Source organism: Prenolepis imparis, unplaced genomic scaffold (genome assembly GCF_030444845.1).
Source record: "Prenolepis imparis isolate NDT839.2.m4 unplaced genomic scaffold, iyPreImpa1.0 SCAF_13, whole genome shotgun sequence".
Lineage (NCBI taxonomy): Eukaryota > Metazoa > Arthropoda > Insecta > Hymenoptera > Formicidae > Prenolepis > Prenolepis imparis.
Window position 1 is genome coordinate 6,429,400 of NW_028141171.1, and position 13,080 is coordinate 6,442,479.

Sequence of the window (13,080 nt, forward strand, 5' to 3'; positions counted from 1 at the left end):
CGATCGTCGGTATCGATAACGTGCCGCTATCCGGCAACGGCAACAAATTGGAGTTCCATAATCGTGCTAATGCATCAGCCGCGCTGCAACGGGTGTGACGGTAAAATTGCGGCGCGTCCTTTAAAGAGAAACTCGATCTTATCGGCCGCCTAAGTATGTAAAGTACCCGCTTGGAAGAAAAAAAGAACTGTAAGTTCTATTTACTCTCGTAAAAAGAAAAAATAATACGAATCATTTCTCTTCGAATTGCATAAGTCAACTGTTAGAAAAAAGTAATCAAATAATAAATATTAAATAATATGAATAATAATATAATGAAATGATAAATAATAATATAAATCGAAATTTGTGTCTAACGAAATTTTGAGTTGGAAAATTTATTATTTTTTTCACATTTAAAATTCCTTGAAAAATGGTCTGTTAAAAGATGATACTTCCATTAAAATATTATGACAAAGTTGTTCATCGTGTAAAGGGGTAAAAATTGCGATCGATAATGCTCGTGCGGATCTTTGCTTCATCTGTTTGTACGAAATCCGATTCTCTTCAGAAGAGGACGAAGTACGAGGCGCGATCGTGACGGCACGTCGTACTTCCGCGTATCAAATCGATGTCTCGTGCGCACCCTCGCAAGATGATAGTATTCTTGCGTACAAGAAGGAACCACACTCCGGCACGCGATATGGAGATTAACGCGATACTTCGAGAGAAGTGGCAACTTCGCTTGGGACAGCGAGTCCTCGTTCGTGAGCCTTAAACGCGTGCACAGCGGAGAAACGATTAAATCCGCTTACGTGCAAATCGAACATCGCATTTTCTTTTCTTCTTTTTCAATTTGCGCGATGAACCGGATAGACATCGACGTCGTGTAAAATGAATGAACTATAGCGAAGAGAGAAATATAATTCATATATAGACCAGAGAAATTTAACAAAGAATGAGAAAAAAAATTATAATTATCTGTTGTGAAAGCACAGTAAACTTGATGATAACATTATCGAAGAGGAAGAAGAATAAGAAAGAAATTTGTCGACACAAAAAATCTGAATTATCATATTAAGTAACACAAAATAGCAGTTGTTTGTTTTTTTTATATTTTACAATACAAAAAATATATATAAGTAAACTTGTATGGTGTAATAATGCAGACATATTTCTGTCGAGATATTTTTCCTCGTATTCTTCTTCCTTTCCCTATATTTGCCAATGAACAAATCAAGAGTAACAACGTAATCAATCGCTTCGGAACAGATCCAGGAAGATAGACAGCGATCCGCATTTGATGTATATCTATACTTGGATTGGAACCGAAGGAAGGTGCGCAAAAACACGGAAGGAACTTGCCGGGGAGATCGGAGAAATGCATTATGCGTAATTTTCAGGCCGCAAATTGCGCGGCGCCGCGATTCGAATAATCAACCTTGCACAGAAAAGGAAAATGAAATCTCCACCTGAGATTTCGCGCGATGAACTGCGTCGTAGAAGCAAGTTTCATTTTCACTTGACGGTGAAAAAGAACACGTTTTGCGTATTCTCGCGGACATTCTCACGCTCTCGCGCTTTGCTTGCGACCGCCGCCCGCCGTTCGAAATTAGAAAAGTGCCGGTGTAAAACCGAGGGAACGCCGATTTAGTTGCAACCTATGGCCGAACGCAGCTGCAATGCGCGAATCCAACGTCGAGATATCACGCGAGAGAGGTTCAAGGCAGAAGAGAACGGGAAGAATAAAGGGAAGGAGACTGTGAGGAGGACAACCCGGTTCCTGAAGACGACTTGCCGCACTCAGGCCGTCGTAAAAACGACGGGAATGTCACTGAATGATGGTCCCCGGGACGACTCTTCGGTAAGTAATTCTTCGGCAATTATATAATTACTCGTGGTTAGCCTTTGCGCGTACCCTGGACCTGGTGCTCTCGCGCCAGAACGTAGAGGGAGAGAAAAGTCGTTAGGATATTTACTGCTATATAATCGCTGCTTCTGACGACGAAGAAACTTACGTTGGCTGGTTGACGAGCGAGCGTGAGCACAACACGGCGAGATTTAAAGACCAGCGCGTCCTCGACGAGATGCCATACCTCGCCTTCGAAGGACAAGTGAAGTACAATCATCGCTCGGGGGCGAATCGACGTTTGAAGACTAAGTGGTTTCCTGTACTTCAATGAAAATTTACGCAATTACATCCGCGACAGAGAGGAGGAGACACGATATGTTGGATGCAACAATATTGTTGACGAAATATTAAAATGGAAAGAGAGCATTTGCGATATAATATGTACATTTCTTGAAATCGTCCAGGGAAGCTAACATTTCGAGATCATTAGATTCATTGATCGGATCTGATGTATTGGATTCGCAGTATCGACGAATCAGAGTTCTGATGTAACGTGATCGGGAACTGACACCGATGATCATCAGAAGGCACGATACGTGGATATAGGACATCGATATCGATCGATCAAGCTTATATTGTATTACGAGAAATGCGAGACAGAAATGAATCGAATCTGTAATTTATAAGATTCACTTTAGAGATACGAAATCGTGTGTATCTCAAGTAAGTAAACTTTATAAATTATGGATTTAATTCACTTTGCAAGCGTTGAATATTGTGCAAGCTCTTAACGAAATTAACAAATTAGATTGGAGATTAGAAATAAATAAAGATTATAACATTTCTCTGACTGTTATAGAGCCTTTTGCAAGTTTTTTGCGACGTCTTTTATCGCTGTTCCTACATCTGTACTTATTGACTGAATTAACGTCAATCTTTGGGAGTCGCGGGAACGAAAGCCATCTCACGAAGACTTCGCTTTTCGACACTAAACGTTCAAGCTACTTTGTAAGGATCCGGGATACGTAAAAAAAATAAGAAAAAAAAGAAAACGATAGATCACATATACCTTCTCTTTGCAACAGGACACTAATTACGGTCAAAAATACGAAACCCGAGAAAGATAGCGGGCTCCTCGCACGTATGTATATCGTGAAAGCACAGAAGGTATGGCTCATCATCATGCACGGGCGCCGCCGAGTACCCGAAATTAGCTGTGATCGATGGACGTCGAATGAGCGGTGGAAAAAAGCGAGTGCGCTCAAAACGCACGAAGAGTTAACGCTGCTGCTGATCGAGGGTCGCGTGAGTGATTTGGCCGGGTTCAGGGCGGATACCACGCATCTCTTGGATCCCGAAACCGGCGATCGCGCTCTTATTTTTCAGCTACACCGTGGCGAACATGCGAAAATAGTGATTAGGAATTTGCATCTTTGTGCCCGTCATTCCCATCAGCCGTTGGGATTTGCATAAAACCCGAGCATAATTTTCCGAAAAAAAGAAGAAAAAAAACAAAAAAAAGTGGATTATACCGATACAGTAGGTATATATGCAAACATCTTGCCACGCAGCTCCCGAAACCAAGGCTAATTCGTGCCGATGATCTCAATTCAAACTCCTGAGACGTATCATTTAATAATTGAGGCGTTCTGAGAATGACACAGTCATTCCGAAAGACTGTACTAAACAGAGATACCGTGCCACCCTTTATTTACGAATTTTTTTCATTAGTTTAGGCTTGATAAAAAATCAAATGAAAGAATTGTAATTTAAATAAAGCAATTTTCAGAAACTATCTTTCAAATATAAATAAAAAACCGATTAAAAGCACGACAGATGAAACTTGTCAATGCATTCTGTCATTTCTTAGAAATTCTCTTCGAACTTTGGTCAATATAAAAATTCCTATTTATACCACCGATCGACAGACGCCATTTTTATCGTTTGAAAGATTACACGAAACAAATCATGTGCTCGAAAATGCTCTGGTCCACGAAAATCTTGAACGATGACTTTTGTACGGGGACAGCAGGTAAATACGACCGCGGTGGAAAAAGAAAGCGGGTGAGAAGCACGCGTGACCTGTATTTAAGGTGGTTTCGAGGGCCTCCGCCCTCCTCGTACGATTCTTATTTGCAAATCGCCCCCCTTTCCTTGCCTTTCCTCTCCGTGGTACACGCGAACGTGAGAACCGTGGGTCCTCGCTTTCATCGAATCACGTGTGAAATTCGTGTAGCAGACCGCTCTAATTCGATAGTCGAGGAGCTAGTTGTGATTATACGTAAAATGGCAATTTCCGGTTTCGGCCGTCCTAGTTCTCTTCGCACATTTTTCTACTACGTGTGTCTGTCGCAACAATGTCTTCTCTTATTTTCTTCTCTTTTCGTCGATTTAGATAATTTCACTATGCGAAGAATTTCAGGGAATCGCTGTTCAGGGAAACGTCATGTATCATATGCGAAGATTGAAAGATAAAAACCTGTTTCTATATATTTTTTATCAATTTTGCTTTTTTATTTTTTCTTTCAAAGCTACAAACTAAACTTGTCTCCCCCTAACTACTTTACATATACGTGTGTAATTTTGTAATTATATTTCTAAATTTTTAAATGTTCAAAAAGATATTTTTTTTAATTAAATGGACTTATAACATTTTAAATGGAAATATCACAGAGTTTGCAATTGCGATTTATTTTTACGAAATTTTTAAGAGAATAAGGAAGAAGATGGCTTAAGGACGCTTCTAGATCCGGCTGTGAACGCAACGATGAGAATCTTGTCGAGGACTCGTTCCTTCGACAAGATTCATCCGCCACGACTCTGCGTTCGTTCCCCTGCCCCTCTCTTTCGATATTTATTATGACTGTACCTAAGTCCGTTCGCACCCTTATCGAGGCCCCTCGTCGGCCCTCCGTAACGCGCGCGTCAAGAATCGAGAGCCGCGAGCGGCCGACCAGTGGTCCCGAGAGCCGATTCCAATTCGATATCACACGGACGCAGCACGTGAAGAAAAGAGGAAGAAGGAGGAGGCATCGCGTACTGCACGTTGCCCGCCTATATATCAGTCATCGGTAATAAATTTAGAAACAAATTGCCGGTCACCTCGACGACCCATTGCGAAAAGGCGCGATAGATCCGGGGAGGAAGAGGATCGAAGGGATTGCCGGGGGAATAGGGCAGCGGACGAGCCGCAAAGCAAACAACAATAATAATTATTTGATACGAGTCGACGAAAGAGAGAGAAAATAGGGGGAGGAGGGAGAGGAAGAGAGCTTACGCGAAGTTTGTAATATCTGTAATGGGCTGTTCTACTCGAGTGACCTGTCGGCCGGTGCTGAATTAATGGCGGCCGAGATTTCGCGTGGAAACGAGACGATCGGTATACGAGTGCGGTAAGGAATGAGGGAGAGAATCGAGAGAAAGAGATAAAAGCCACATAGGGAAAAGAGGAGCCCATGGGGTGGAAGATCGTCGATCTCCCCGTCTCTCTTTCTCAAGACAACCGGCAGTCTTGAGTCGTGACGCACGAGTATACTCGCTGACCCTTACGTATATCGGGTAAGTGTGCTCGTGTAATCGTATTTCCATCTAATGTATAGACAAGCTTCTCTATTTGCGGAGGTGTCTATACTAATGAAAGATTAGACGAGATGGGGAGGGATACGGTTTTCAGCGAAGAAGCAACACAAAAAAAACATGTTTCATTTAGAAATGCTATAATTAAAGTACGGAAATTTGTGAATTTATGCTGATTATTTAATTGATCATTATCCGAAAGGGTTATAATAATTTCGCGGTGTCGATTTAAAAGGTGAATGTACAATGATGTACTCGTACTGCGTACACTAGGATGCTGCGGCTGGAAAGCTCGCGCTAATTGAATGGGAAGTCGTTCGGGGCAAACCGCGGAGCGTGTTCGTACCTGGTCCCGGGCGCATTTATGGCGGTCGCTTGATGCGCTCCAAATTGCCTGAAAAAAAATGTGCTTCGTCTGCGCGACTGTACTTTGAGAATGGAAATTTCGACGGTAAATCGACGGTAGAGCGTAATTGGCTGCGTTATTACGCACGGCTATTTTTCATATCACACATCACGCGTTTCTGTACAACGATCCTGATTTAATTAAAATAATAAATCAAAAAGGCTCTGATAAAATACAAATTCAGGTATGAAGAGTCAGGCACAGATATTAGATGCAACAAAATTATTTTTAAATTCCTCTATACTTATTTTGAACAATAATACTCGAGTCATGTGTTAATTATCACAATCGTAGCCCGTCGTCCTCCATTTACTTCGAGTCCCAAGAATTAAATGCGGTGGACGTCCTCGTTCGTCATAATAGCACACATTAGTCAAAAACAGTGGGACCATTTGGACCCGGAGTCACTATCGGCGAAAGAGCGAAATTACTGATACGCGACGGTGATCATTAAGTATCCAGTCAGAGACAGGCTTAAGAGGGAGAGGAGAAAGAAGGGGCGAAGGTGGAAGAATCAGGCTGCTTGCACCAGGAATATTTCCATGCAACTCGTCCGTCGGGCGTGCGACCAAAGTTGCGTTGCCGCATCGACCGTGGATCGGCTTCTCGCGGTATCGGCATGCAAACTCATTATGCATCAACCATGTAGTGCACATGTGATTTTTGTGCGACTTCTGAGCGAATAAGGAGAATTGCGTCGCGTGCAACCAATCGCATGTTACGCGTGATGCATTGTTCTGTGCACTTCGCTCGAGGATACGCTCCCTCGATCGTAAATATCGCACTATGTGCGAAGACTCGTTGTTTGACTACTTTTCGCGTATCAATCGCGGTGGAAAAAAGAAATCTTTGTTTTTATTACAACCAGGAGTCTCAGCGGTTTTGTATTACAGACAAACAGTCATTAGTTAGTCATAAATATTTTGTTAATTTTTAGAGTATTAATTGATTAAAAAAACTCCGATAAACTTTCAAGAACCGTCATCGGAAACACAATGCCGCGTATAAAAGATCGAATTATTCTTAGACACGCTAGAATTCGATACGCTAAATTTTTCTTAACACTAAGTAATGTTCCCTTCGGCTTTCCCAAGCGTTCGAAGACAAAATGTATATCACGGGGCGCTGCGGCGCCTCTCTTCGAGTTCCCGTCCCAAAAAGCCGGCGTAAAATTCGGCGATGAGCGTGACGGCCGCGAAACATCTGGCGGGACGTTTTCCGAAACAGGTAATACGGGGAGAGTCTCAGAACATAATGATATACTGGGGCTGGTGGTAAAGGGCGAGATCCTCCCGCTGCTAATTAAAATCTGCCCGCGGAATACATTACCGGGGCCCCACCGCCGTGCGCGCACGTATATATATATTTTATATATGTTAGCCGGGGACCCAAAGTGGAAAACAACGCCCACCGCGCCCAGCCGATTTGACACTTCATTATTCGCCGGCCACGTGGGACCCTGTCATTAAAACGAGATTAGTCTCGTAATCGTAAAATCCGACCGACAAGGCCTCTCCTTCTACTACTTCGCTCGCTCGCGCGCCCAAACTACAAAATGGAATAAAGATGATAATAAGCACCGGTCGTATTTCACGTCTCCACCGCGGCCGGCGCCGAAAGAGCCGAAAGCTCGCCCAAGAATGGGTCCTCGCAAAGGTTATATCAAAATACTTGTCTGTACAGAAGATTATTGCAAAATTTTCAAGCGCAAAAGAAACAAATTTTCTTAAAAGCGCTCAAGAGATCAGCTCTTAATTTTGTTTGTCCAGAGAAACGCATTGAATTTATCATTCATTGATATAAAAATCGATCTATCTGTTACATTATAAAAACAAATTTTATTGACATTAAAAGATTCATAAATGGGAATTATTTTGATTATACTTTTTTACCTTGAATGACAATTAAATTCCTTTTTACGTTTGATTCGAACTTGGACGAGGGAATTTCTAAACATGATAACGCATATCTATCGGCTAGAATGTACGGTCGTGTCTCGCGAATTTCGCTGGTTAACCGTTGGTACCATGACGGGGATGGAACGTCGCGAACATTCAGCCCAATCCGCCGAAAAGGGACGAAGGGTGGCGTTAACGCGTTCCAACCGATTCGCCGCCGTTTCGCACACGTCGACTTGGTGCATACGCAAATGCCGCGGAGCACGGCAGAAACGTCCAGCTTACGGAGGATTAACGTCACGTCTTGGCAGAGTCCACCCGTGGGACCGACGGGAACAAAAGTACTCTCTCTCGGTCTCAAGCATATGTCTGCTTTCTGAGAGCAAGCTTGGAGAAAATGTGTGCGAAATTATAAAGATCTTCCGCATTTTCACGCAGTTTGACATTTGAATATTGTATTCTCTCCCTCTCTTTTTGTAATCATGAAGTAAAGCGGATTTTTTAAATTTTCGTTTCATATTTGTTTTATCAATGCACGCATCAAAGATTAAAATTTTGCATCAAGATTCGTTGAATATCAATACGTTAAATAAATTTTTAAAAATCTTAAATATTAATTCTTTTCTAAAAAAGATATGTTGTGATATTTAATATTTTCAACATATTATATACATTACCATTATAGAAATGTTATAAAATAAACAATTTCTCACTCACCGATACGTGTAATGTCGCCCGATGCCTCCCCGGGCCTCCTCCTCCTCTCTTGATCGACCGTCATTGCTCTTTCATAGCACTCACGACATTCGCGAAAAGACGAATAATTACGATTGTCCGATACTTTACACGGCACTCCCGACGCGCGACACTTTACACGACACTCCCGACACGACGCGTAAATCGCACTATGTACCGCAATGCTACCTGTAACAAATAAAATACATACATATATTAGAATAATCTTATTATTTCGCATTATAACATATACACAATATAAATATAAATATGTAAGCTAGAATATTTAATTGGCAAATTTTTGCTTTATTAATATTTTTTGACAGAAATCAGCTGATTAAAGCGTTAATTTGCTAATTAATTTTTAAAATAATATGTGTTTTAAATAATATGTTATAATACTTTAAACTCGATTAATATTTTTGACAGTTATCAGCTGATTTCTGTCAAAAAATATTAATCGAGAATAAGATATTATAACATATTATTTACAACATTATTATTACAATTTCTATATATTTTTATTTTAAAATTTAATTAGCAAATTAACGCTTTAATCAGCTAATTTCTGTGAAAAAATATTAATCGAGTTTAAACAAACTTGTGCTTGTGTTGTTCTAGTAATATTATAAAAATAGACGCATGTGTATAAAGAGATTAAAATTATGTTAAATCATCTGTTCACGTTGTCGCATGATTAGCGTTTGTAAAATCTATCTGCGTTCGCGATGCATCGCTGGATGCTGGAATTCCGAAGCGAGCGAGAGAATTTTCGCGGTCGCGCGTGCTTCCAAGCTGCCTCTTTTATTTTGCGAATACGAGAGTTTACTGCCTTCCGCGAGGTAAGAGAGAAGAACGCATCTTTGTCTCTTATATGGTCGGAAAGTGGCCCGTGAAGCGGCCGCGAGACCGAAGACGGCATCGCCGCCGCCATCGCGGCCGTCTTCTTCTTGGACGCCACGAAGAAGTACGGTCGGATAATAACGAGTTTCGTTGTCGTCCCTTTCGCCCTGCGCGGAGCGCGAGTCGTAAAGTCAGCCGATGTTAACCCTCCCGGTTCCGTCAACCATCTCGCCGCTGCCGCCCGCCCGTTCGACCGTTTTTCTTCCACGGCGATGTGGACGATTGTGTCAAATTTTTATTGCGCCAACGAGCCTGTCTCACGCGGGGTCTCACATTCGCCTCGCCTTATACGGTACTGAAACGATGAGGAAAGAGAAAGAGAGAAGGAGGAGTTAACTTATGCCTTGTGATTGCATCCCCCGTGGACATCGACCGATTGCAAAGGATAATGATAATATAATTGTATAAATGTGATAATAAGTTCAATAAAATATAATGGTATGAGTATAGAGAGTCAGATAGAGACAAATTATTTAGACCTTTTGACAAATTACAGATACGAATCTTTAAGATAAGTATAAAATGTATATATTAGCAACATAAAAATAGTAAGAAATAAATTAAATAATATTAAAGATCGAAGTAATAGCATTATTGATTTAATAGGCTTGATATAATTTTAGTTTTCTATTTAGAAAGTTTTTCAAGTTTGTTAGTTGCACACCCAATAGGTATTATATTTCAGTAACAATATGAAAGTACTCTGAATTATTTCGCATTCTGACAGTTTGACGTAATCAGCTGACAGTTTGACGTGATCAGCCTGCAGTTTCAGGTGATCAGCTGATATAAAAATTCACATCTTAAATTTTTAGTAAAAAATATTTGATATAAATCATTTTTTATGCAGTAAATATGATCTCTTTTACGCTGCGTTTTTGCTTTCATAAATATGTCAATGGTAAGGTAGAATTATTTTGTTGAAAAAAATCTATAAATTTAAACACTCAGATTCACACATTCACTGCTCGATAAACTATTATTCAGTAGGTGTTCGAAACAACTTACGAAATTACAGCAGCGATGGAGCCAGCGTTTTCAAAAGGGAAAAATTGCGATATCGAGAAGAGAGAGGTATCGTTCTCTGTATAGTACATCGTAAAAAGATTCAATGGCACAAACATTACATACCATGCTTATCTCAGTAAATTATTTTATAAACAAAACCATTGATTCAAAGTTTCTATCCAATGTATTTTTTTTTCTTTGACAAAGTCAACTTTATTTATGCATGCGTTTATTGCGCCCGAAAATTCATCCATCCATTCTGCGACACAATTGATTGCACCTCTGTGTCGAAAAGGTTATTACGAACTGGTTGAGTCCAGGAATTCCTGCGGGAAATCTGCCCGCGACGCCTCGGAGCTGCATGGCATAACTCCGGAAAAAGGCAAAGTTCCCGGCTCGGAACAGAAAACAGAAGATTCGTGAAATTATTATTTCTAATAATAATCCCTTTAAAAGAATAAATTATGTACGAATAGATTAAAATCATTTGTTTGATATCATTTGTATCGTCTTTCGAAAAGAGAAAGAGATATCTCTCTGTTTTAAAATTAATCATTAAATTTTGCTTTCGACTATAAAAATATTTTAAGATAGACAATTCGTATGGTTCCTGTCTAATCCGTTGTCACATTCGTTCCCTGGTACATATAATATTCATTGCGATGTCTATTATACGGGACTAATACCTGACATTTCGCGTGACGCGATGTACCGATATATTCCTTCCTTTTTTTTGTTCACCGAACGAGATACACACTATAGGGGCGAGGAGGCAAAGACGCATTACCAGATTGGCCCGCGTTCGCATTCAGAGGGTCCTTTACATTCATGAAGCTTTTATTCGGTTGATTTGACTATGCGCTTCGTATCTGCTGCTCTCGATTTGATTTGCATTGATTGAAGTGGCCGGCTCTCCCGATAACGACCGTTTTTCTTCCGCGGTGTTGCGGATTCCGGATTCGCAGCTGGACCGCAGCGTAAATACGCGTGCAAACGTTTCACGCTTTTAGGTTGATCTTAAAAGAATTTCACTGCGAATCTTAGACGAGCAAACAATATCGAATTTATCGTGTAAAGAGAATCCATTCATATAAATAATCAATTGTTCAAAATTGTATAGCTTATTATAGTGCAATAAAATTGACAGTCTTTCAAAATTCATTTTCTAGCAATTTAATTTATAAGGAGAATCGTATAATATTTTATTCTATATTTTAAATATTGCGAATAAATAAAATATTAATTAAATATTAATTACGTATGTAGATAATGACATATTAGAATCTGTAATATTGATGTCAATTATAAGCGATTATATTATCTGCATATAATGCAAGAAATATATTTTTATTTTAAATTTTATCATCTTCGTAGTGTGTTTCTTGTTGAATGGTTCTCTTTAATGTTGATTAAATATTATAATACAATGTGTATGCAAAATTATTCTCAGCATAATAATGCAAGACTCTGATTTTTATCGTGAATGCAAAATCAGCTGTTCGCAATTCCTCATCGCGAGGAGGCCTTACAACAAGCGTCGCGATACAAGGTATAGTATACAAGCGGCACTCCACCATCCCAATTTCGTCTTCTTCCACGACAACGGCGGCATTGTGTCCGCGTCAACGGCAGAACGATGATTAATCGATCGAGTGTCACGGATATCGGTCTCTCTCTTCTCTTGAGCTACCAGGAAAGAACCGCCGAAAAATAAGGCCGTAATACCACGTACAAACTGTCTCCATTAATAAAAATCATATCGCTATTAAGTCGAAAATATTTACACTGTCGCGCAAGAACGCGGTGGACTCTGCTCCCCTTTCTTTCAGGGCTGCGGACTCTGATCTTGACCGCGCGCGACGAGATCCCGAAGAGACCGCGAGATCTGGTGAAAAATCGAGAGAACCGACGTCTAAAGCCGACGACGGATCTAATCGTCGCGGAATGAGTCTCCACTTTTCCCTCATCCTCTCGCTCCTTTTCTCTCAAAGAGGGGGACCACCTGGGAATTTCCCAGATTAAATTGATTCGTATACGCGCACTTTGCGGCGACCCGATGATCCTTCGCCTTCGCCGCCGCAGCTCGCCGTCGCCATGACCGCATCATTCATCTCGCCGGTGTACTATTAGTACTGTTATTTATGATGAAAAAAAGCGTAGACCGCGAGAGCGGCACCCATTATGTATCGAGATCGGGTCGCCGGGTGATTTATGCCGGTGGTGCAAATTGCCGCTTGTCCTTTGTATAAGACGGGCGAAGTGAAACGTCGTCGATTAAATCGGCCACGTTGATCGTGATTTAGCGAAGTTTAGGAGGGCCCCGGCTCCGCCGCCTCGTGATTGCGAAATTAGCGATCGCGAGATTACGCTAAGTTTATGCGCGCGAAAAATACAGGCGTGGCTCATCCCTCCCGTAGTTTCTGGGAGTGCGAGATACGTCGCGATTATTTATAAACTTAATTAAATTACTCGACCAAGATTAAGATAATGTGATCGTATATTTTATCTTTTTATACTTAAAGGGAGGCCATAAGTACTACGAAAAAACTCGTTTCAGACACATTTTTTAAAATCTCTTTCCGAGATTAATTTTTTTTTAATGAAACAGAAAAATGATATGGATAATGTTATATTAAAAGAAACGAATCTTGAAAGTAACTCTTTTTTTTCTTACCTACAAACCTTATTATACCTACAAGTTGCTAAATTCTTCTCTATTTTCT

General features: G+C 40.6%; 1 protein-coding gene across 1 annotated transcript in view; it reads right to left on the reverse strand.

The window, feature by feature from the left end:
* Nucleotides 1-13,080, reverse strand: part of LOC145944899 (uncharacterized) — a 116,988-nt gene that overhangs the window by 53,722 nt on the left and 50,186 nt on the right. Inside the window, exon 12 of the transcript XR_014426762.1 lies at nt 8,429-8,635. The gene's annotated coding sequence lies outside the window, so the exon portion shown is untranslated. The remainder of the gene's footprint in view (nt 1-8,428; nt 8,636-13,080) is intronic.